The 27,816-nt window shown below is 34.0% G+C and overlaps 1 protein-coding gene across 2 annotated transcripts in view; it reads left to right on the top strand.

Annotated features, from left to right (window-relative positions):
• Positions 1 to 4,203, top strand: part of LOC131153649 (plant UBX domain-containing protein 2-like) — a 28,171-nt gene extending 23,968 nt beyond the window's left edge. Inside the window, exon 2 of one of the 2 annotated variants that reach the window (XR_009136294.1) lies at positions 3,992 to 4,203. The gene's annotated coding sequence lies outside the window, so the exon portion shown is untranslated. The remainder of the gene's footprint in view (positions 1 to 3,991) is intronic. The other variant, XR_009136290.1, reaches the window with a different exon arrangement.
• Positions 4,204 to 27,816: the final 23,613 nt, after the last annotated feature.

Raw genomic sequence — 27,816 nt, 5'->3', positions numbered from 1 at the left:
AATCGTGCCTACATCCTTGCTTCAAGCAGACTGCTGTGAGGATTTACTATCCCTCCTTCTAGGTGGAGAAGCCTCTCTCTTTTAGTAGGCGGAGATGCCTTTTACAAACTCTCCTTCAATAGGCAGACTCACCTCTCTCCTTTACATAGGTGGAGTTACCTCTCTCATTTGCTTGGGCAGAGCACCCCACTCCTTCATTAGGCAAAGTCACCTCTCTCCTTTCCTTAGGTGGAGTTATCTCTTAAGCAAAAACAATCCTTCCGCTTGTTCAACGATTCGCAACCACAATTGTCAGTTTACAACGAAATTGTAACAGCTAAGTTGTACAAAGAAAAGCTCTCTAACCAGAGCGGATTCGTACACAATAACGCATTATAATACTCTCAAAAGAAAATATTTGCTAAGAAGCTCAGGGAGTTTGGCTCAGTTTTCTAGATTTGAAAGCTTAGAACTTGAAAGTATAAACCAGAAAATCAATTTTAGCAAAGGAATGGCGCACAACAGAATTTTCAATATAAAATCAATGTGTTTGCTTGCCCCAACACGATTAGGGTTAGCTATAAATAGCTAAGTTTAAATTATGACTTTTTGTGCAAGTTTTGGTAGTATTATCTTTGAAAATCAGAAAGATTTTTGGTCATTCGCGAAACTTATTGTGCGCTTCGTTCGATTGAACTGGGAGTTTGGTCACCCAAACCAATTTAAATTATGAATTTCAAACTGGTAGTAGCCTTTCGATTGACTGAACCATGAGTTTGGTCACCTAAACCAATACTGTGTGGAACTTTAACAATGACAATAGCCATTCGGTTGATTGAACCATTGGTTCGGTCGCTCGACTCTTTTGATGCCAGACCAGTTTGTTCAGACTCCTGCATTCAGTCGGCTAAGCATAAGCCTCAGGCGCTCGAACACCCTGAATTTCAATGTTCTCTATATTTTTTATTCCAAAACTGATTTTTATCATTTGAAATGATATTTGAACTTTGTAAAAATATTTTCCAAGTCTTTAAAAAGGTATCTAAGTCCAAGTGATTAACCTAAGAGCTTCATAACAAATACTAATGTGAGAAGTACTTACATGAGACCTATTTTACAATACACATAGAACACTATCTAGGTCTTCCTATCTTTAAGCTTGATCTTCATCCAAGCTTTTCTTCAATAGCCATTCTTCATTTACTTGTGCTTTTCATGACTTTCCAATGATCATCTTTCATTCTACTTTTAATCTATAATACCTGTAAATTACACTTAATAGCACAATTAGATGTCTTGGTTTGTCATTATCAAAATGAGATCAAGTCTTGTTAGACTAGCAGTTTTCCCCTTTTGATGATGACAAACAAGAAGCAAAATGAGGTAACCTTGATAAGGCTCCCCCTCACAATAAACATAAACTTAAAAAATAATCAATGTAAAAACATTCGTTTAAGCTCAATTGTGATTAAGTTCTTAAAAAATTCCTCCCCTTTTTTTACTTGAAATTCAAGAAGTTATTTTATGAAAAATTTCATTTTGCTCTTATTCTCCCTCGTTTTGCTACGATTCTCCCCTATCTTAAAAAAAATTTTCATTTTACGATTATTCTCCCCTTTTGGACATCAACAAAAAGAATTTCAACAAAAATTTTGCATACAGTACAACCATGCAAATAGACAGCAACAACAAACATATGTTTGTCAACAACTAGCATGCAATTTACAAAGATATGACCATCAATAGAAAGTCACAAACAACATGCAGCAGTTAACATGCATACTTAGTCATCATATCCGATATAGAACTTACAATGGTTGCAAATAAAATATATATACATTAATATCAAGATTTGTACACAACCAAGCTATTTGCGAAATAAATCACCAAAGCAAGTACAATCAAAGTTCAATAAGTTACAAAAATATCTCTCCGCCCCCCCTAAAGATTAGTGTTCCCTCATCTAATCCTCATCAATTGCATCTCCATTGGAAGAGCTCTCATTTTCCTCGTCATCATCTTCGCCCTCTTCTTCACTTGAGCTTGCTTCCATGGGTACTTTCCCTTTAGAAGAGGAAGCATTATCCAGTTTGTTCTCAAGCTGTTCAAATCTTTGGTTAAAAGATTGAAAATAGCATGGATGTCCTGCTATATTGTATCGAGCTTGAGATCAAAATGCCAATGAAGCTCCTGACACTAATCAGGAGGTGCATGTGTAGTACCCTCAGGAGCATCAGCTAGACCCAGTGGAGCATTTTGCTCTTCACATTGTGGATCATCCACATGGGCATATTCCCTGTTCTCCTCCATAGGCACATTTTCTTGTGGAAGTGGACGGTGTTTTGGAATCCACCCATGTATACCAGCTAATATATAACCCATTTGTTTCACCATAGTAGACGAGAAGAAGTCACTGGATTTGCATGGAAAAAAGAGAGAAGAGTTACGATTTAGGTTAAGAGACTCAAAAGACTCGGTTTAGAGCTCTCTTTGGCAAACATCCACTTAGTAATTAGGGAAGGAAGATCAAGACGCTTACAGTATAAACACACCAGAGGAAAAAGAAGTTGAGGTACGACACATGGTATCTAGACCCGCTACGAGGGATAATATTATATGTTAGGATTTAAATGGATGATTTTAACTTCAAGAGAGAGTTTCTTGTAAAGTGAAGGATAATCAAAGAAGTTACCGGCTTCCTTTAATACAAGCGACAAAAATTCTTATGGAGTAAAATCTTACTCTGTTGACCTAACAAGACTTAAGAATCTTATTTTAATGATAACAAATTAAGAGAACTTAACATATTTGGTTAAGTGATGATGTTTTGGGATTTAAGTGGTTTTAATAAAAGGTTCAAGATCTCAAATGCTTGATGAAGTTCATTAAAAGCTTGGAGTCAAAGATAGAAGATCTAATGAAGCTTAACGTCTATTGAAGATGAAGACAAGATAGACTCAAAGAATGGAAGCAAAAAGCATGAAAACTTAGTGTTTTAGAAAGTTAGAATCTTAAGAAGTCTCATGTAAGTACTTTACAAATCTCAATATAAATGTTTGAAGCTCTTAGGAATCATTATGGACTTAGAGACCTACTTTTGAAAACCTCCAAAAATATTTTAAAGACTCAACTAAGTTTTCCAAGATTAAAGATTTAAAATCAAAGTTTTTGGATCTACTGGAAGTTGTAAAAGATCAGGCAAGTGATAGTGTTTCATTAGTCGATTGACATTTTTATACTAAAAAATTTGAGCAAATGAACAGAATCAGATCTCAAAGGCTCAGGCGACTGACTTAATACTGACATTTGAAATATATTGAGTTGTAAAAGCTCATGTGACTGACCATTTAGAATCAGGCGACTGACACTACACTGACTTTCAAAATTTGTTGTTCTATAAAAGATTAGGCGACTGACAATTCAGAATCAGGCGACTGACACTACACTGACTTTCAAAATTTGTTGTTCTATAAAAGATCAGGCGACAAACCCCGATAGTTTCAGTTGACTAACCTTTGTAATTTTCAAATTAAAACAACGAGGGAAAATTTCTAAATTGGATTGCTTGGTCCCCAAACCTTGTGAAAACTTAGGAAACACTCTAAGAAACTTGGGGAATATGAAAATTAACTTTTTCTATCTATAGATACATGGTAAACCTAAAGATCAAATAGACCTATAAGTAGCAATCAATCTAAATTCCTTTTACTCTTCAAAGCAATCTTACTAATACTTTTGCTGAAGTACCTGCTATGTTCTTGTTGATAAAAAGCTCACGGTTCTTTGATCTTTCACTAAAATTTTTAGTTTAAGAAAGAACCCCGGTGATATTTACTCGAGCTTCATCTTTTTATATTGATTATTGATTGAAGTATAATGGTATTCAATTATACTAATATGCTCTTGTTGAGAGTTCTTTTTGTACACAAGTTGTTCTTGTTTCTCTTGTTATTTTTTGACGATTTAGGGTTGTTGAATCGTTGGCTAACGAGAAGGGGTATTCTTGTTAAAGAGGGGTCTCCACTTGATATGGAGAGGTTGTAACTTGGCTTGTAAAGAAGTTGGAAAGGAAAATCCTCATAGCAGTTGCTTGAGGCAATGACGCAAGCCGCTGGCCGAACCTTGTAAAGTATGGACGTTAGCTCTTCTCCCTACTCTCTTTAATTTTCTGCAAACATATTGCGTGTATTATTATTTAACACTTGCTAAATATTGAGAGTTGCTGAAGTTTCTTACTTTGATCCATTTTTGAAATCAGCATACTATATTTGATTGATTGATTAAAAAAATCAGATTATCAAGTTTTTAAGTTCATTGAATTATTGAATTTGTTTCATATTTAAAACCAAGAAACATATTGGTTATCATTATTTGGTTGTTAAGTGGTTTGAAAAACTCAGAAGTAATCTTGAATATTGATTTTACTATACTGTTGAAATTAATCTTACTCTATCAAATAAAGGAAAGGTTGAGGTTTTGGAAAATCAAATCTCTGAAATTATTTATTCTAATTAGTCATTGATTAAAAGAAAATTCAGATTTTGAATATTCTAAGATTTTATTCAAATTGATTTTTGTTGACTTAACTTAAAAGGATTGTTGGCTGTGCTTGTAGGATTGCAAATCAATATCATTGTGATTGTGTGATTGCTGAATATTAATTCGTTGGGTTAATTCTTAAATCAAGGAATTTGTAGAACAAAAGTTTTAAAGAAATTTTAATAAACTCAATTCACCCCCTCTCTTGTGATTACACCTTAATTCTCAATTGGTATCAAAGCCCTATGTTGTAGTAAGTCTTAATTGAGAAGCTACATAAAGATCCCTATGGCACACCTAGGTATATCTCCTTTTGTGGAAGGCCAATCCTTTTTCAGACCACCTATCTTCTGCGGTGTTAATTACACCTTCTGGAAACAGGGAATGAGAATGTACTTGCAAACTATGAATTGGAAAGTTTAGAAAGTAGTTACACATAGTGACCTCATCCCTACTAAAACCGTAGACAACAAAGACATACCTAAGGAAGAAAAAGAGATGATTGATAATGACCTAAAGATGTTGCAAATAAATTCTAGTTCAATGAATGCATTATATTGCGCCCTTGATGTAAATGAATTCAATAGGGTCATGACATGTAAATGAGCTAAAGAAATCTGGGATAAACTTGAAGTAACTTATGAATAAACGGTTGACATAAGGGATAGTAAAATTGATATGTTCACTAGCGAGTATGAAACATTTAGAATGAACCCTGAAGAAACCATTACTAGCATGTACACTAGGTTTACCAATATTATAAACTCTCTTAATGTATTAGGGAAAAATGACTCTACCAAATCATTGATGAACCTTCTCGTGGTGTGTCCACTGGATCCTCATTGAAAAATATATGTAATCATTATGCATTTCTATCTCAAGAAGAACCCAAGAATATAGAAGAAGTCTTAAGTGATGATTCTTGGACAATAGCTATGCAAGAAGAATTAAATCAATTTGAAAGAAGTAAAGTATGAAAAATAATTCCTAAACCCAATGACCATTTAGTAATAGGAACCAAATGGGTATTTAGGAATGAAAAGGATTAAAACGGTATAGTAGTACGTAATAAAGTTAGTTGTTGCTCAAGGATATAGTCAAGAAGAAGGAATAGACTTATGATGAGACCTTTGTTTTCGTAGTTAGAATGGAAGTCACAATAATTTTATTAGCCTATGTATCTCACAAACTCTATCAAATGGATGTGAAGAGTGCATTCTTAAATGAATTTATAAGTGAATGTGGCACAACCTCCAGGTTTTGAGGACACTCATAACCCTGATCATGTGTTTAGATCAACAAAAGCACTATACAAACTAAAATAAGCCCCTAGAGCTTGCTATGAACGGTTGAGTAGATTTCTATTGGATAATGACTTTTCTAGAGGAAAAGTGGACAGTACATTGTTTATTAAATCTAAAAATGAAGATATGCTTATTATTCAAATTTATGTGGATGATATCATTTTTGGTGCTACAAACGAAGATCTATGTAAAGAATTTGCACAGTGTATGCAAGATGAATTTGAAATGAGTATGATGAGAGAATTGACTTACTTCCTAGGACTTTAGATTAAGCAAGCTAAAAATGGAACTTTCATAAATCAATCAAAATATATAAGAGATATGCTTAAGAAGTTTGATATATAAGGTAGCAAACCTATAGGAACCCCAATGAGTACGTCTATAAGTTTTGATAAGGATGAAAAAGGAAAATCGATAGATATGAAATATTACTGAGGTATGATAGGAAGTTTGCTATATTTGATAGCCAGTAGACCAGACATTATGTTAAGTGTATGCATATATGTTCAATTTCAGGCAGCCTCTAAGGAATCTCACCAAATAGTCGTAAAAAGAATCTTAAGATATTTAATAGGTATTATTGAGTTGGGTCTATGGTATCCTAAAGACACAGACTTTAAAATGATTAGCTATTCGGAAGCTAATTATGTTGGATGCAAAATTGATAGAAAAAGTACAAGTGGTACTTGCCACTTTCTAGGAAGATCTCTTGTGTTTTGGTTCTCCAAGAAACAAAATTTCGTAGCCCTATCTACTGCAGAAGCTGAGTATGTGGTAGTAGGTAGCTGTTGTGCACAAATTCTCTACATGAAGCAGCAATTAAAAATTTCAATTTGGAATATTCAGTTATACCTATAAAGTGTGATAATACTAGCGCCAAAAATATTTCCAAAAATCTTATATCACACTCAAGAACCAAGCATATAGACACAAGACATTACTTCTTAAGAGATCATGTGCAAAAAGAAAACATCTTACTTGAATTTGTAAATACAAGTGATCAATGGGCTGATATATTTATAAAACCTCTTTTAGAGGATAAGTTTATCTCTATAAGATGAAAGCTCTCTCTAACTTTATGAAGTTTTCAAGATTAGTAAAGTTAGGCAACTAATCCTCTGAGCCTTAGTCGACTGACTCACTACTGTTTAGGTAAAATTAAAATGCACTAAAATTGTCAGGTGACTGACCTTCGATGTCAATCGACTGATTGACGACGATTTAAATACCTAAAGTACACGAAACCCTAACTTTTCAAATTCCCAGGCACCTGACCCTATTTCTTTCCTCTCATCCACCTATTCTCCTTTGATCCAAAGTGCCTCCATCTCTTAAAATCCTTCTTTTCAACCTTAAATCTCATCTTCCTACAACACTCTTTTACTGTTTTCTAGGGTTTTACCGATTATTTTCTTTGAAATCATCATGCCACGTACAAAAATAGTTGGAAATAAGGCATTGTCCTCCGGGAAAGATGATAGTTCATCTATTGAGCAATGACTTGTAGCTCCACACGCAAAGAGACTATACAGAGAGAATCTTCGTTTGAAGGAACCCATTTTCAGTAAAGTTTTGGATATCAATTTCTTTGACGAAAACTTTCTTGATATTCTACCTATGTTTAGAGCATTAGGTTGGAAGAAATTCATCACCTATCAAGCTAAGGGTGTTTTTCCAAACTTTGTTAAGATTTTCTATGCAAATATGGTTAAAGGAGAGATAGTAACCACTACTGAAGTCATGGAAAAATCAATTGCCCTGACTCCTCAGACCTTGGCCACCATTTTCAATATCCAACAAGGAGAGTTTGAATGACCATCTTTTGGGCAATCCTAGATTATGGAACAAGGTTTAACTCCTGAGGAATTTTTACCTCTGATCATGATTGAAGAACCTGTTTATTTTGGACATCCCCCACTGTACAAGCAACTGAATCTTCAGGCACAGATCCTCCAAAAGATCATTACATACAATATTTTGCCTTAGGTAGGATCACATGACTACATTTCATATCTAGATTGTTTCGTCATATGGTGCTTACTCAAAGGAAAGAAGCTTGATTTACCAAGTTTAATTCTCAAATGGATGATCACTAGAACAGAAGCCCGCATAGTAATTCTTCCTTATGGAGGAATTATGAATCTCATCTTTGCCCATCTAAATGTATCCTCTCCGTCCAACTTGTTCATCAAGAGAACCCATTATGACCTCTTCACCTCTACTACACTTAAGCAAATGGGTTATAAGAAACGTGATCAAGGTTGGTTTCCTAAGTAAAATCGTAGACGCCTATAGGCTCAAGAACAACAACAACCAATTTAGTAACTCGCTTAGCACCTTGCTCCTCTAGCTGATGATGCACTGTCTTGGTTTTTAGCTTACCATAAGCAATTCACTAATTTTAGTGGTGAAATGAGAGTTGGTCTTCGAACTCTTCAGGACAACTTTGTTGCTCTTCAAGTTAACTATTCTTCACTCGATCAACGGTTTGGTCGTATTGAACAACATATAACTGGTTCTTCACAAGGAAAAGATCCAATGGGGATAAGTGAAGCAGGCACTAAAGAAGAAGGAGATGAAGAAGGAGATGAATATGATGAAGAAGATGAAGAAGGAACTGAAGATGAAGATACAACTGTAGGACTGAACTGAAATATAGAATCTGAGATTGAATTAAGATATACACTCTGTTGATATTATGAATTAAAAAATATGAACTTAACATTGATAATCTTGAAATATGAACTTAAATTGAATTTGATGAACTGAAACTAAATTTGATGCAATCAGATATGCAATCATATAAATAAATGATTTACTTTCCAAATTTTGTTATGAGTATGTTTGTTGTAAGGGGGAGCCTTTTTGAAGGCTTACTTATTTTTGCTCCTTATTTGTCATCATAAAAAAGGAGGAGATTGTTGGCTTAATAAGGCTTAAGAATCTTATTTTGATGATAAAAAATCAAGGGAACTTAATGTATTTTGTTAAGTGATGATGTTTCAGGATTCAAGTGGTTTTAATAAAAGGTTGAAGATCTCAAGTGCTTGATCAAGTTCATTAAAAACTTGAACTCAAAGATCTAATGAAGCTTAAAGTCTATTGAAGAATGAAGACAAGATAGACTCAAAGAATGGAAGCAAAAAGCATGAAGACTTGGTGTTTTAGAAAGTTAGAATCTTAAGAAGTCTCATGTAAGTACTTCAAAAATCTCAATATAAATGTTTGAAGCTTTTAGGAATCATTATGGACTTAAAGACCTATTTTTGAAAACCTTAAAAAATGTTTTAAAGACTCAATTAAGTTTTCCAAGATTAAAGATTTACAATCAAAGTTTTTGGAAATTTCTGAAAGTTGTAATAATCAGGCAAGTGATAGTGTTTCATCAGTTGACTGACATTTTTATACTGCAAAATTTGAGCAAACGAACAGAATCAAGTGACAGATCTCTTAGGCTCAGGCGACTAACTCTGTATTGACTTTTGAAATATACTGAACTATAAAAGCTTAGGCGACTGACCATTTAGGATCAGGCGACACTACATTGACTTTCAAAATATGTTGTTCTATAAAAGATCATGCAACTAACCCCAATAGTTTTGGTTGACTGACCTTCGTAATTTTCAAATTTAAACAATAAGGGAAAGTTTCCAAATTGGATTGCTTGGTCCCCAAACCTTGTGAAAACTTAAGAAACACTTTAAGAAACTTGGGGAATATGAAAATTAACTTTTTCTATCTATAAATACATGGTAAACTTAGAGATCAAATAGACCTACAAGCAGCAATCAATCTAAATTCTTTCTACTCTTCAAAGCAATCTTACTAATAATTTTGCTGAAGTACCTGCTGTGTTCTTGCTGATAAAAGCTCACAGTTCTTTGATCTTTCACCGAAATTTTCAATCTAAGAAAGAACCCCGGTGATATTTACTCGAGCTTCATCTTTTTATATTGATTATTGATTGAAGTATATTGGTATTCAACTATACTAGTATACTCTTGTTGAGAGTTCTTTTTGTACACAAGTTGTTATTGTTTCTCTTGTTATTTTTTGACAATTCAAGGTTGTTGATTCGTTGGCTAACAAGAAGGGGTATTCTTGTTAGAGAGGAGTTTCCACCTGATACGGAGTGGTTGTAACTTGGCCTATAAAGAAGTTGGAAAGGAAAATTCTCACAGTGGTTGCTTGGGACATGGACGTAGGCCGCTAGCCAAACCTTGTAAAAATACAGATTTCAGCTCTTCTCCCTACTCTCTTTAATTTTATGCAAACATATAACCTGCATGTATGATTATCTAACACTTGCTAAATATTGAGAGTTGCTGAAGTTTCTTACTTCAATCCATATTTGAAATTGGCATACTATATTGATTGATTAATTAAAAAATCTGATTATCAAATTTTGAAGTTCATTGAATTACATAATTTGTTTCATATTTAAAACCAACTAACATATTGGTTATCATTATTTGGTTGTTAAGTGGTTTGACAAATTCAAAAGTAATCTTGAATATTGATTTTACTACACTACTGAAATTTAATCTTGCTCTATCAAATAAAGGAAAGCTTGAGGTCTTGTAAAATCAAATATCTGAAATTATTTATTCTAACTGGTTATTGATTAAAAGAGAATTTAGATTTTGAATATTCTAAGATTTTATTCAAATTGATCTTTGCTAACATAGCTTAAAAGGATTGTTGGTTGTGCTTGTAGGATTGCAAATCATTATCATTGTGATTGTGTGATTGCTGAATATTAATTCGCTGGGTTAATTATTAAATCAAGGAATTTGTAGAACAAAAGTTTTAAAGAAATTTTAATAAACCCAATTCACCCATCCTCTTGGGATTATACCTTACTTCTCATGCTCCATTATCCATGAGGTTCCTACCTTAGCACATTCAAACTCTCCATGCTCTATTTAAAAAATTTTGGCTAATATTTGATCCGTAAAGTGGAAGGTTTTTGCAAGAATATGAGTAGAGTAAAGGTGTCTATCTTGAACAAAATTGGCATAGAAAAGACATGCAAGGTTTGGAAATAGGTCCTTGGGTTGGTATAACAGAAAATTTTCCCAACCAATATTTGTGAAGAGACGACAGATATTTGGAAAGTATTGTTCAATGAACAATAACTCAATAATCTTATGAATGATTGGTTCTTAATTCTGAAGATATTTGTTATAGAGTTTCTTGGCACGAGGAGTAACCAACCAGCGGTTAATACCTTGAATATCATTTGTACTCGTGGATTTTCTTCCAATGCTTTTGATCCTAGTTATGACGATCAAGATTTATAGACTAAAGGAGTGATCTAGATGGAAGATCTGAACTTGGAGAGGTTGAAGAGAGTTTCACACCTTCGGATGAGAGAGGAGTGTGGACGAGGAAACTGGAGAGGCAGAAATTTAGGGTTTTTCGCAAGTTTAGGATTTTAAATCCTCGTGGTTTGGTCGCTTGAACATCCTGGATTTTTAAAACATCTAACACAGTAGACGCTCAGTCGACTGGATAGGGGATTTAGTTGCTCGAGGCATTCAGTTGACTTTTTGTTCTTTAAGTCGCCTAAAGAACTAGAACCTCTCGGTGACCAGCTTATTACAGGTTCAGTTGACTGACCTTCACCCTTCAGATGTCTTGAGATTTTCTAATTTCTTGGTTTTAGCTTGGAATAATTAGAGTAATGATCTAGATCTCTCCAAACACCTTTCCTAACATATAATAAACTTGAATTGCTTCAAATTTTCTCCTTTTCGATCTAAGATCATTCATTTTGCGAAATTCCATAAAAGATCTCCATTTTACCAAACAAGAATAATATTATGATTAGCTAAGGTCTGAAAGGTTTTACAATTTAGCTTAATTGAATCTTTGTGCAACCATTGTAGATTTGTTGAGGCCAACAATCCCATTTTCATAATCACTTAGTTCTAATAATTATATGATCAATAGGTTTAGGAACTTACTTCCAATTATATCAACTCATTTCATTTTTGATTTGTACAAAACATGTTCTAGGTTCCAAGGTGCAGAATAATTATTTATGATTTGACGTGAAGAGCCAGTAGTTGTCCTATGTAGTGATTCACTAAGTGTTTAAAATGATTAGGAGCTGAATAGGGAGTATGGACTTTTATTAAAGACTAGCCTGATATTTTCATGCTTGTGGATTAAGCATGATAAGCAAGTTCTAATCATTTAGGCAATGAGTATTTAGGAGTGATGATGTCTTTTGGATTTATGTGAAGACAAATTTCTTTTCAGTCTTAAGCTGGCATGCTCTCTTATCCTTTGAGCTATAGCCAATACTTTCATGCATTAACCAATCAACAAAGTTAAAAGGATGTATTGGATTTCTTATTTTAATTTCTTATATTGGCTTAACTCTTTAATGTCTGTGGTATAGTAGACACATCTACTAGGATTTGACATTTTAAGCATAATCCATTATTCGAGCATCATTATAGTCATTACTAAATTTCTTCATATATTAGAATTGAACAACTCAAACTCTATACACTATTAAGGCTCACTAACCCTTTTCATTTAGGTCTAACTGAATCTTCTTGATCCTAAAGGGATGACTAATCCTTCTTCCTTGGGTTTCAAGGGTTTAGTATTTGATGTTTCCTTGATTCTCCAATCCTTTTTGGTTTTCACACTTTTCCTTTTGAATGGGCAATCAAATTTAATGTGACCCCCTTTTTTTGTATAAGAAGTAGTAGTGAGTGTAAACATTATTTAATGAAGTACTAGCATAGAACTTTGACTCTTTTACGAAGTGTCCCATATAGAGATTTTTCTTCTTCTTATTCTTGTTGTCATTGAATCCGATGCCTTCTTTGTCTAAGATAATCTTTTGTGAACCTACTAGCTTATCAAAGTTATCTTTACCACTTGTAAATTTATATATGATCTTAGCATAGTCATCAATCTTGCTTTCTAAGCTTGTTATTCTCATATCCTTCTCATTTTCAATAATAGTTTGGGATCTCAAGTCTTCTAGATCTTTCGTCACTTTTTTAGTCTTATTCTCTAACCTCTTAATTTTTAAGTCTTTTTCCTTTTCAAAAAAAAAAAAAAAAATTGAGATTCTAAATTTTTCACTAGGGCTTCATTCTCATTGTTCAACCAAGTGTATCGTTTGGTCATCTTGACTAGAATCTCATGAACCTTAAATAATTCTATTTGTGGTTCTTCATAAGATGACATACTTTCATCATTGGATTTATCATATCATTCATCATAGGATTCTTTACATGAATCATTAAATGAGTTTAAGGAAGAACTTTGCTCTTCATCGTCATTCCATTCCGTAAGACAAAAGCTAGCAACCTTTGGGTCACTTGATTCACTTCTTGAACTACTAGAATTTGAATCGTCCCAGATAGTGGCCTTCATTGCCTTTTTCTTCTTCTTCTTAGAATCCCTTTTGAGTAATGAACACTCTGGTTTATAATGTCCAATCTCCTTGCAGTTGTAGCAAGTAGGTGGCTCTACTTTAGATTATCTTCTTCTTGACTCTCCTTTATACATCTTGGAGTCCTAGAATTTTCTTGTAAATTTCGTATTCTTTTTAAGAAATTTTCCAAGTCTCTTGGTTATAAAGACTATGTCATTTACATCCATCTCCTCTTTATCTTCATCACTAGAGCTTTCCTTATAAACTTTAAGGGCAATGGATTTCTTGGCTTTAGGGTTTTCACTAGTTCTTTCATTAATAGCCATCTCATACATGAGAAGTGACCCTATAAGCTCGTCTAGGGCCATTGCCTTCAAATTTCTACCTTCAGCTATGGTTGTAACCTTATATTCCCAAATAGATGGGAGTCCTCTTAGAATTTTCCTTATCATTTCATAGGTAGGGTAATTCTTTCCTAGGGCATTCAAGGAATTTATAATATGAGTGAACCTAGTATACATATTAGATAGGGATTCGTATGGGTTCATTCTAAAAGCTTCATACTCACTAGTGAGCATGTCTATTCTACTATGTCTAATGTCTACAGTTCCTTCATAAGTTATTTCTAACTTCTTCAAAATTTTTTTGGCACTCTTACAACCCATTATCCTATTAAATTCATTTGCATCTAATGCACAATATAGGACATTCATTGCATTAGAGTTGATTTGCATTAGTTTCATGTCTGTGTCATTTATTTCACTTTCATCCTAAGGAATATCTTTATTTCAGTGAATTTTGTAGGAACGTAATTTCCTTGGACAACTCTCCAAGCCCTTAAATCCATGGTTTGTAGAAAAATTCTCATCCTTTATTTCCAAAAGGTGTAGTTAACACCGCAAAATATTGAAGGCCTTGTGGAGGATTGACCTTTACTAAATGGGGACACACCTAGGTTTGCCATTTAGATCTTTGTGAAACTACCTATTAGGGTTTATTGCAACTTGTGCTCTGATACCAATTGAAAGTTAAGGTGTAAACCCAATAGGTGGGTGAATTGGGTATTTTAAAATTTTTTGTGTGAAAGTTTAATCAATTTTAAAACTTATTTTACATGTGCTCTAAATACTTTAATGACCACAGAGTATTTTCAGCAAACAATTATATCAATAGCAATTTTCCTAAATATGAGAAAACCTAAACTCAGATTTCAATATGTAATTAATTAAACACTATTAGCAATACTTACAAAAGATTAATATTGATAAAAATATACTCACCCACACAAGAGTTTATGTTGGACCTTGAATGAGTAATGAACCAATACAATAAGATACCAGCCGATTTAACCATAACTTAAATTCGAAACTGCAGCAAAGTTTGATCAATATGGGTATTCAAATCATTCATAGCATTCACAAATCAAAGCAACACATTCATAGCATACACAACAGATATATTTCAAGATCAATATGCTTGGAAAATAAAGGAGATAAGGGAAAGAGTGACACCGGTATTTTTTACAAGGTTGGTAACTATGCCTATGTCCTTGCCTCTAGTAAACCGCTATGAGGATTTACTATCCCTCCTTTTAGGCGAAGAAGCCTCTCTTTTTAATAGGCGGAGATGCCTTTTACAAACTCTCCTTCAATAGGTGGAGTCACCTCTCTCCTTTATGTAAGTGGAGTTAACTCTCTCATTTGCTTGGGCGAAGCACCCCACACCTTCACTAGGTAAAGTCACCTCTCTCCTTTCCTTAGGTGGAGTTACCTCTCAAGTGAAAACAAATCATTTCGCTTGTTCAATGATTCGCAACCGGAACCCTCAGTTTACAACGAAATTGTAACAGATGAGTCGTACAAAGAAGAGCTCTCTAACCAAAGCGGATTCGTACCCAATAACACACTATAATACTCTCAAAAAAAATTTTCTAAGAAGCTCAAGGAGTTTGGCTCAATTTTCTAGGTTTGAAAGCTTAGAACTTGAAAGTATAAACCAGAAAATTAGTTTCAGCAAAGGAAAGACACAAAACAAAATTTTCAATGTAAAATCAATGTGTTTTCTTGCCCTAACACGATTAAGGTTAGCTATAAATAGCTGAGTTTGAATTATGACCATTTGTGCAAGTTTTGGTAACATTATCGTTGAAAACCCGAAAGATTTTTGGCCATTCACCAAACTTTTCGTGTGCTTTGGTCAGTTGAACTAGGAGTTCAATTGCCCGAACCAATTTAAATTATGAATTTCAAACTGGCAATAGCCTTTCGGTCGACTAAACCATGAGTTCGGTCCCCCGAACATGTTCAGATAATTGAACCCGACGTTCGATCACCCGAACCAACACTATCTAAAACTTTAACAATGGCAGTAGCCACTCGGTCGACTGAACCATTGGTTCGGTTGCCCGAACTCTCTGATGCGAGACCAGTTTGTTCAGACTCCTGCATTCGGTCGACTAAGCATAGGCCTCAGGCGCTCGAACACCCTGAAATTCAATGTTCTTTATATTTTTTATTCCAAAACTGATTTTTGTCCTTTTGAAATGATATTTGGACTTTGTAAAAATATTTTTAAGTCTTTGAAAAGGTATCTAATTCCAATTGATTAACCTAAGAGATTCATAAAAAACACTAATGTGAGAAGTACTTACATGAGACCTATTTTACAATACACATGGAACGCTATCTAGGTCTTCATGTCTTTAAGCTTAATCTTCATCCAAGCTTTTCTTTAATAGTCATTCTTCATTTACTTTTGTTCTTCATGGCTTTTCATGGGTCATCTTTCATTTTGCTTTTAATCTATAATACTTGTAAATTATGCTTGATAGCATAATTAGATGCCTTAGTTTGTTATTATCAAAACGAGATCAAGCCTTGTTAGGCCAACAAAACATTCCACTAGGAAACATATGAGTAACAAAGAGATAATATAATTCAATAGCATAACTAGTGCAACATATCAAATGACCTTGATATAAGTTTGGCTCAAGAATCTCTTTAATCATCTAATTGGTATGTTATACCCTTTATATAACCAAATACAATGAGATGAAGACAAAACATACAATGACTGATATGCCTTTAGGAATAATGTCTATGGCTTTATGTGTCCTATAATTCTTGTTTAACACCAAACATCGGGTAAAAGTCTTTATCCTATGGCATAGGATAAAAGTAATCTAGTGCATGGTAAAACTCTGTACATCATAATTGTAAAGGCTCCCAAATTGTCTTCAAAGAGAACAAACTGAATGAAGGAATTTTCATAAGGCACATATGAGAGACTAGTCCCATGAAGGTCCTTGCTACTTCTTCCTTCTCCTAATTCCTATAAGGTAAGGAATAAGAGTGTAGAACTTGTGCACTGTAGTGAAGTGTTTGAATAGAGAACACATGAATGCAAATTCATGGACACGGTAAAGACATAATACATCCTAACATAACATAACAATATAACACATATATGGAGTACACATAACATGGAATAATAAATAACAAACACATGTAATCACATATATATAAAAACCATACACAAACATACAAGAGGTGGCCTCACTCTCAAGTGTCCCCAGTGGAGTCGCCAAGTCTATCAACATTAGGTTTTAAGGACACATTTGGGTTGCCAACAACTAGGCAAAATAGGCTTAGTACATCTAAAGAGATATTCATTGTGACTTTTTGGTCCTCTAAGTCTAGGGAGCATAAGGATTCAAAGCCAAGTTTAAATCATCGAAAATCTTAGGGCTTTTGGCTAAAAACTTGAAGAATGAAAAGGAGATAAAGGCATAAGATGGTAATGTATTTAGTGCATAACTAAAGGAGAGCATTTTTCTTTCATAGCTATATTAATTAAATGCTCTCATGATCTTACTTTGTTTATACTTGTATGTCTTTATTAGAACAGCACCGCAGATTACTATTCATAATGTACTGAATGATTAAATTTTCCTTGATGGATGGTTTATAGTTTATATGTACTGTTATTTAAGCTACTGTATTCATGCTTAATTTGGAATGCCATATGCATGACTGACACAGTGACTTGTATATTGCATGCTGGTAGATACTTTTAGGTTGTTGCATGCTTAAAGTGAATTATTTGCTGAAAACTATCAGGTTTTAATGCATATATTTATGGGAAATGTTTATTTGAAAACTCTTCTTGGGAGAAAATCTTTTTGGATTATTCTTGAAAGACTTGAGCACATATTTACATTCATATATGTTGTGCTTGAAAAATCTTTTTGCATTTGTGCTTACATAGATTGATCTTGTTTCGAAAAAAATCATTTGAAAGCAAAACCCTAGGTTCTCCTACATTCTTATTGAAAAATATTTTTTTGGAGAAATATTTATTGCGGCTGAATCTTTGAAGTGTTTATCATATACATCTTATTCATAGACTACAAAAATTATTTTGAGAAAAATACTCATACTCTACTGAGCTTGAAATCATATCATATAAGAGTGCATATAAAAATGTAAATTGTGCATCATTTGCTTATTGTAGAAGCACTCTATTTGTACGCAAACTTTCATATCAATGTAATTGGTTTGGTTCCACCACGTAAATGAGCTAGGGAGACTCTGTCCTGTAAGGAGAACTGGTTCGGCTCCACCCGGTAAGTGACCTAGGGACACTCCGCCCTGTAAGGAGTACTATAAACGGCGTTGCTCCACCAGGTTAAGTGAGCAAGGTAGTGGAATCCTCAATCGGGTTGACTTGAGGCGAGGACGTAGGTAAGATTGGCAGAACCTTGATAAAAATATTGTTTCTACTTCTTCTCTTCCCTTATCTCTTTACTTTAAACACTAGTATGTTTATATTTAATTTTTTTTATTGTTGTATTTATTTCAAACATTTGCATACATTATTATTTTGGGATTGACGTTTGTTTAGAAAGACCCTAGGTTGTGTTATACTGATTGTGACCTAAAATTGGACACACTTAACCTAGGAATTTTTTTTGAATACCCAATTCACTCCCCCTGTTGGGATTACATCATAACTGTTAAAGGAGGAAAGGGAAAGACAAAATTGTTGAAAACAAAGAGAAGAGGCCAAAAAAAGAAAAAGAGCAAGAATTTTCCTTTAGCAACTCAAAATTAGTGACTACATCATTATACAACAATTGAATAAGTCACTAACAAAGATCTCCGTACTAAACTTGCTCACATCTTCTAAAAGTCATAGAAATGCTTTAATAAAAATGCTGAAAGATTCTTATATACCATATAATGCACCATTCATACAATTTGAAGAATTGGTCAATATTGTCATGACAGTTTATAGCAATGCATATACAAATAATGAGATACTGGAAGAAGGAAAAGTCATGTGTCCTCTCTACATTGCTGTGAAGTATGGTCAAAATATCATACCAAGAGTATTAGTTAATAACTGGTTAGCATTGAATGCATGCCTAGATTCCAATTAGTAAAGTTAGGAGTTGACAAATCATCCATAAAGAACAATAATTTAACTATCAGAGCTTGCAATGGAACTATGAGGGAGATTGTGGGTGAAATTGATCTTAACATTGAGATTGGACCTTGAACATTTGAGGTACCATTTCAAGCGCTAAAGATCAAACCCTCTTTCAACATGCTTTTGAGAAGACTATAGATTGATACAACTAGGGCAGTACCATCATCCCTTCATCCAAAGTTGAAGTGTGTGTTAGGAGAGCATTTGATAACCATTAAAGGAGAAGAGTGCATTAGTACTATCAAACCCGGAATTGTGCCATATATGGAAGTTGAAACTAAAATTCATTCTAACCTAGTAGAAATAACATCTCCTATGACTAGAGGAAATAAGGAATTGGTCTTTGAACCGAAATTAAATTATGTGAGTATGATCACTTTCAAAGCAAATGTTCAAACATGAGTACGAACCCAGAAAAGGACTAGTAAAGTATTTACAAGGAATCACAAAACCAATTAAATTGAAAATTCATTCAAATACATATAGATTAGGTTTCCATCCAACTAGAAAAGACAAAGTAAAAGCTTACTTCTGTTATGAAGAAAGAAATATTACCAAAATGGAAGTAAGGGATCTCAATGCCATTATATACAATACACATTTCTAATGCTCTTATGTATTATGCATCATAGATTGGAGATCGACAATACCAAAAAAGAGAGAGATTGAGTTAGAAGAACTATTCAGGGATCCATTGTACATCAACATGGTTGATCAAGAGAAGCATCATCTAGATGCTCCTAAAATTGCATCAAGGTCATTTGATAATTGGATCACTGAGGCTCTACTCATGTATGCATAACTTGCTGAACAAACTCTATCTTTGGGTTGACCTACCGATCAGGATATTTTTGAAATAAACAAAATCAAAAATAGGAAAATTTGCAAAGGGTAGTCGACTAGCATCTATAGGCAGTCTAAAGGCTGATTGACCATCTGATTTTTCAAAAAACTCAATTGGTTTCTTCCAAAATTGAAGGCTTTATTTTAAAAAACTCTTTCAAAATGGGATGTACACACACACATGCACACAAGGTAAGCAAAACAACCATTCAATGAAATGGGTGTTTTAAGGTGCTAATTCTTTGAATTCTTAAAAAGGAGAATTTAAAGTGCTTCATTCTCCATGCACAATTATACACTCAAGCCTAATCTCTTCAAAAGGATTTCCCTAATCTCTTAAAAAAGGTTTTTCCTTATTTTGTGTTTTTAAAAATAAAATAAAGTAACAGCTCTGTTTTCAAAAAGTAAAAAGAACAATTTGAAGGACTAAACTTGATGTCAACGTTTAGACATCAAGATTTATGTAAATTTTATCCCACCATCATTTGAAAGATAAATTGGTGTAGGGAACTAGTAAAACAAATTTTAAGCTGGCAGATGCCTAGAATTAAATCAAAGCCAAGCAACCTGTTATTTTTTGGTGCAGAGTTATTTGTTCAAAAGCTTCTGTTCTTTGATTCTCTTATGCTACAAAGCTTGTCACTTGGAAAAAATTGCCCACCCTTGAAAAAATCTTAGCTAGATTTTTTTTTTTTTTTTTGCACTTGGACTTTCACAACTTACACAATAGTTGTACACCCCCTTAACCTAAGGACTCAAGCCACCACTAAAATGAAGAGATCTTAATACTTTCTTCTCTTAAAAACTTTGTGGTCTTGATTTTGTGTGACAAATTTTCTTGAACAACAAGCATCTACATATTTGCTTGAATCCAATTCAGCCTACCCATAGCTGACCAAATCTAAAGCCAAATGTCATTCGGTCGATCGAACCTATTAAGAACGAACTTCATTCGGTTGAATGAGCTGTGGAAACTGAAAAGCTCCTTAAGATTCAGCCGACCGAATGTTTTCCTCAGTCAACTGAGTAAACTCAGCCTTCGTTGCATTTATTACAATTCATCCGACCGAATCTATGTTCAGTCGATCGAACCTCGCGGCTATATATACTTTTACCGCATGGATGGCTCATTTTGTCGTTTAAAATTAAGAGAGTTTCCTAGTTTCTCTCTATTTTCCTAGTGCCCCCATATCTTACCTACCAAAAGCCACTTACCTAACTCCACAATCACTATGGCAAGGCCCCACGAGCGTATGGACGCCCAAGAAGTCGGGTACATGGACGACAACCGGTTCCTCTCACTAGCTGCCAAAGCACGATATGTGCGGGATTTTCGCCCTAAGGAGGTCATCCTAGGTAAAATCCTTGATCTGAATTTTATGGAACAATATTTTGGCAATATTATAGACATGCTTAGGCAGCAGGGGTGGGATTCCTTCATGTCCTACCAGCCTAGGAGGTATTACTCCACATTAGTTAGGTTGTTTTACTCGAATCTAGGACATGACGACAATGGCTACTACTCCCGAGTTCTAACCGCTGATATGAGGTTTGATGTCGACTACTTGGTTGATACCCTTGAGATCCGGAGGGGTTATTTTGAGTGTCTTGACACGGTATTAGCTTGGATAAATGAGTAGGACTTCACTGTTGCAAGTTTGGCTAACCTTGTGATATTGGTTCCAGGTGCTAACCCTAACCATCCTCCAGATTATACGTCGTTTAGCCTAGAGGTTAAGATTGTCCATCACCTGATTACCTATAACATCTTGCCTAAGGCTAGTTCCATGGTTAATGTGTCCTACCTAGATTGCTTTGTTATGTGGTGTCTCTTCACCAGGAAGAAATTAGACCTGCCTAGCTTGATGATCAAGTGGATGTTCTCTAGGACTGTAGGGCGAAGGATTATCATGCCGTATGGAGAGATATTGAACCTAGTATTCAGGGATATGAAAGTGGCCCGATCGAATGCTGCTATGCTTAAAAGAAGAAGGAATGCATACATGTTTTCCTCGATCACTCTGAGGCTTATAGGATATGAGTTGACTAGAAATATGTGGTTTCCCACTGCTGGTAGGAGACAGGCTAACCAATAAGAAATTCCATGAGAGCAGCCACCACAGTCACCACACCCTGCACCGCTGTCAAATGCATATTTGATGGCAGCATCACTGGACTCGCTGGTTCCTTCGTTTAGTATAGGGATTCCCAAGTTCTAGATCACACAGTCCACACAGTCAAATATACGGGAGCTTGCCTTGTCATCGAATGCTCAGTATACAACCTTTCAAAATGAGTTCAGAGAATTTTTTATCACATCCGAGCATAGGTACAGGGAACTGGAAAGGCTCATGACCATCAATTTCAATGAGCTGAATGATCCTATTCATGAGCTGCACAATAATGGAGGTGAGGATCCTATGGACATAGGTGGAGATGTGGTTGAATCTTCTGACGATGGAGGTGATGCATAGGACTTGTGAGACCATCGTGAAGAAATTTGCTTTTTATCTATTTACCTTTTATCTTGGTGTGTATATCTAAACATCATACATTACTCTGTTTTCTTTTCTTTACTGCACTGCACATTCATCCACTATCTATTTTGCACATCTGATGGTCGGGTCATTACGGATAGCTACTATTGATGGTTGACTATATTACTTTATTATACATCGAATGTCACTACTGTTCTTGCTTTATTAATTATATCTAGAACGCCACATGCATGGCTGATGTAGTAATGTGTAATACTAGTGCATATTTTGTGTAATTTTTATGTTTTATAGGTTTGGGAAATGTCCATTTTATAGACGGCATGCTGCCGAAATTTCAACAGAAATTTTCCCAAAAATGAATGTTGTGCAAAAATGATTATGTCGAAATGAATATTAAAGTATTTTTTTTAAAGGGTGAGTGAAAACTAATTGAATATTAAACTTTATCCATATATAATCATCATATACTTATAGGTAGTTGAGCTCCAGCTGTAGAAGGAAAACATAAAAGACTCTTTTACATCACATTTAGTTGTTTAAGTATTGAGGCTCTTCTAAGAATCTTGAACACCATATCCAATTTCTTAAAAGTCTATAAATTGATATAGATTGTTTTAGGTTATGAGTATCATGTCATGCCTTAGTATATTTTCTGATGCATTTGTAGGATTTAGGGAGACTATGCTGGTTGCAATACTTGAAATGAATTAACAAATATCCAGTATAGATATGATAAAGAAATTCTAATAGGTTGCTTATACTTCTTGGTATACTTAATAAATTAAATTTTGTCTAGTATAAGCAACTTTATTTCATCTAAGTTAGGATTTAAATCGAAAGGGGGAGCATCCAAAATTAAATCATATTTTGTTTTTGCTCTTAATATGTTTGGTTTAGATGTTGAATGAATTCATTGTGGCATGTGCTGAAATATATTGACTTTATATGTTATTTTGCCACAATCATCTGCTTGGCATATGATACGTGCTTAACTTTCCTAAGATCTTTTGAATTTTTATGGTTGATTTTGTCTAGTTATATTAAGGATGTGCTAAAATGCTTAACCAGATAAATGTTGCTTGCTTGATGCTTAAAAATTAAAATCTCTTTTTCAGCAAGCACGCCCCCAATACTTCTTGATAATTTCATAAGGGGGATATATATATATATATATATATATATATATATATATATATACATATATTTTTATTATTTGGAAAGAAACGAAATTCTCTTTCACTACGTTTGTTTAGCATATTTTTAGCCCTTTTTGCTGATGGCAAAAAGGGGAGAACTTTTATTGAGCAAAATGTATATGATGCGTATATGCATGTCTATATTCATACCTCATTGCTAAAATTGAATGCAATTATTCTGAAATGTCTTCTTTATTTAATATGCGTGTGCTTTATTGCTTAAACTTAACGTATGCATATTCTTAGGGGGAGCCCTTGTAGGCTTAACCTCATTTTGTTTTGATGCGTTTGTCATCATAAAAAAGAGGAGATTGTTGAATTTTTCAATCCGATCCTAGTTTTGATAATGAAAAACTGCATGTTACTAATGTGTGTGCTGAAGTACTTGAACAGGTTAATCATTCAAAACACACACATGAAAGTGATGTGTTGCCAAAAAAATCTCAATGAGCACATACTCTTGGTATAATCCATGGGAATCTGAAGAGTAAAAGAAAGAAGAAGAAGTTTTCATTGTATTGCTTTCAATTTGGTCTATAATAAATTGCATAACTTGCATGATAGATTACATAAGTTAAGAAAGACCATAGAATTACTATAGGTGTAACGACCCAAATTTTCTAACATTTTTTTTTTTTAACTGTCAAGCTATATATCATAACTCTAATACCCTGTATATAATTATATGTCATCATCACGGCCCAGAGTGGATGCCGTGGTAACTTGTGCATTTCGTGTATATTATCTATGCAGTGGAAAAACATAAATATCCAAACCATATCCCAAAATACACAATACCAGAGTACTACCGATCCACCTATAAATATATACACACATGTACATCATTTCCCAAAAATTCCAAAATACTAAGGGCTCTACTACTCAGCCCGAAACTCACCCCAAAATTATGCCGACTTAGCCGCCTCCTCTATCTCTGAGCTGGCCTTGCACGTCCCTCTAGGTTACCTGAAATGTTCTTAATGATGGGGCAAGACACCTCTCAGTAAGGAGAAAAATGTTATTACCAGTGTGTGGCATATGAGTCTATACACAAAATATAATCTTTAATTAAACTATAAATGAGAAATCATGCAAAAGTATCTGTATAATAACCCACACCTATGTCATTTAAAATACATAATTTTTGAGTTATTTATTCAATCATACTTCTAACTATAATAGGTAATCTTTATTTTCTATATATATACATAATTCTGAAAACTTCCCTAGATGACTGTATGTCATGATTATCCCCTCATGACAGGGTTGTGCGGACCGTAGGCAGGATTAAACACTGGTTGGCCTACCAGTGTTAGTCTAACTGTATTTATGTATATGTCTATAGCATGAAAGGCTCGCTCCACCTGGTCTGGATGTCAAGGAACTCTCTACTATACCTGTGGCACAATCGGCATTCAACGTCATACTCTATCTGAGACGTATGATTGCACTTTCTATACTGTATAGTTATGGTACCGTGCTTTGTAAACTAATATGTTACATCAGGGTCTGATACTATATAATACTATTTCTATATAATATCTATATGTTTTACCATGATTCTGTATCAACTGCATTTACCATGATGCTGTAATTTTATGTATTAATCATGACGCTATAATATAACTGTATATTTGTATCAACTATATTTATGTATGTCATGGTTCTATAATCTGTGTATTATGGTTTTGTATAACACAGTATAATCATGGTTCTTTAAAACTTTGTATAATCATGGTTCTGTAAAACACTCTATAATCACGGTTCTGTAAAAATCTGTATAATCATGGTTCTGTAAAACACTGTATAATCATGATTTTATAAAATATTGTATATTTTTAATTTTGTAAAATACTGTATAGTCATAGCTCTATAAATAAAACTGTATAATCTGTATATCGTTATTCTATGAAAACTATATAATCATAATTCTGTAAATCTGTATGAAATTCTATAATATTCCATTACTACTCATGCCACATAGTTAATTAAAACATATTAAATATAATCTATAACACTGTATAATTTTCATGCTCTGATCTGTTCAAAATCATACTTTGTAATTCATAATCAAATACTATGCTTTACTGATAAAATTTTGAATTTAATTAGCATAATATATTTCCCTTACCTAACTTTCTGAGGTCTGTTTATTATTTTCCCGTTTCACATTTGCGGCGTTCGTAATTTCAATGCCCTAAAATTACACATACATTCCCTAGTCAATCAACTAAATATTCCAGAATTATCGTATTCATATTTTTCTCGAACCCGCATATTCCTAGTTTATTTACTAAATATCAACCAGACAAATATTATCATTTTTTACCTTATTTCCTAGGAAAATACCCGCCGAAACTCTAACTCATGCCTGCAGCTTTTACACCATAACCCTATGTTTCACAAAAATCCAATTCTTTAGTTCAACCCCAAAAATATATTCATATTCATATTTATAGGCCTATACATCCAATAATTCAGATAAACAACCCATAAACACTCAAATTACCTCCTTACCTCAGTTTTGGGATGGTGCCCTAGAATTCCAAATTGAAATTCCACTCCGCCTACGGTGTAGAGAATCTTCTTGGAATCCCGTGGTGGTTCTTGATTGTCAATCTAGGATTTAATGGAGCCAGAATCGAAGAAAATTGGAAGAGGGTTCGTAGGTTTTTGGGGAAGAGAGAGAGAGAGAGAGAGTGTGTGTGTGTGTGTGTGTGTGTGTGTGGGTGTTTAAAATTTTAATTTACAAATGAGCTCTCAGTTCTTTTATATCTTCAGAACTGCTAACAAAAATCGTCACTGGTTTTGTCTTGCTTCAGAAAATCGTCGCCGATTTTCTGTTTAACCAGCTTGAAATTAATGTTTACCATTTACCGTCCTGCGGTTCAATCTCAAAACCGTCTTCTGTTTTCTTCCCCCTTTAGAAAATTGTCGCCGATTTTCTTCCCCCGTCAGAAAACCGCCGATTTTCTCCTCCTCCAACCAAAATTCCACTTTTCTCATTTTCTTTTATTTATTATATTTCTAAGTCTCTACAATAGGAATCCCTCAAGTAAATAGGATCAGAACTCACTTTAATAGGGATTTATTTTTGCACCAAAAATAAGTTGTGGACTAATTCGGTCGACCGAATCCTAGTAGTTTAAAATGCCTCAGTCAACCAAACTAGGTGGAAGTCAACATTTTGACTTCACTCGATCAGTATAATCTTTTTGAATGTATTTTTCTTAGTTAACCAAACTCACACGTGTCTGCTCCCTAACAACTTAGTCGACCGAACTTCCAATTCATTTTTTATTGAGTCAACTGAACCATAAAGTATAACAGATCGAACTCATATACAGTCGACCGAACCTCGAAGGGTTCGAAAATCGCCTTGTTTCAGTCGACTGAACCTTCAGTTTAAAAATGTCTCGGTCGACCGAATGTGGCAATTGAGTCAACCAAACTTAAAATATAGTTGACTGAAACCTCTCAGGTTGAACATTTTTAACTACAGTAAAACAAGGTTAATTTTATTTAACCTTCATTAATCTTTTCTAAAAAGACTTCTATGTCCCTCAACAGTTATATTTTTATGAATGTCTATATATATACCAGTTCATTTGAAAAGATTAATGATGGAATAGAAAATATCATTAGCCAAAACTCTGTGAAATTCAAAACCCTTATTTTCTCATATACAAGCCAAAATTCATCTCTTACTCATCCTACTTGCTAAAATCTTTTGGTAAAAGTATTATTGAGATTGTTCATATTAGCTCATACTTTCATTGTTGTTGATTTTATTGAAAGTGAGCTTGAGAGTTCCCTTGTGATTTAATTCATAAGTCTTTAGTTGGAATACTCTCTAGAGCTTGTGAGTCTTGCTTTATCGTTGCAAGTATTCAAAGGCTTGTTCTCATGCTTTGTGTACTTTTCAAACAAACTTGATTTCAAATATCTCGTATTGTTTATACTTAATATTTGTTCTTTTGAATTCTTTGTGGTTATTGCTTGTGATTGATATACACATTTTTAACACAAAGATATACTCACACCACTCTCACATATTGCTTGATAATATTGACATTATCCTAAAAGTAGTCACATTGAGACTTGACTAAGCTTATACTTTCATATCATACATAAGTGTAATTTGTAATTGTATTGAGCATATTGTGGTATATATCTGCTTGTGTAGAAGCATTTGAATTATACGTAAAAGTTTATATCGATCTGTGTATTCCAGGTGTGGCCTGAGGGGGTGTTGATCTATCTTGTAAGGATCAGGTTGTAAAGGTTGAGGTCAGCCCTGATAATTTGACATGGTTGTAACTGGTGCCGCTCCACCCATTAAGTGAGCAATATTGATAATCATCGGGCTTGCGAGCTGAAGCAGGGACATAGGCAGTATTGGCTGAATCCCGATAACATTTCTTGTGTGTGCTTTTAATTTTCGCATTTTAATTTCAGCACTTGAATGTTTGAGTTTAATTGTTTTAATATTTGATTAAGTTTTTGATTAAATAGAAAGACCCTAGGTTTGTGCAATACTGGTTGAGGAATCTAAATTGACC

This window comes from Malania oleifera, chromosome 4 (genome assembly GCF_029873635.1).
Source record: "Malania oleifera isolate guangnan ecotype guangnan chromosome 4, ASM2987363v1, whole genome shotgun sequence".
Taxonomy (NCBI): domain Eukaryota; kingdom Viridiplantae; phylum Streptophyta; class Magnoliopsida; order Santalales; family Ximeniaceae; genus Malania; species Malania oleifera.
The sequence above is the reverse complement of the archived record's forward strand: the minus strand, read 5'-3'. Positions and strand labels throughout refer to the sequence as shown.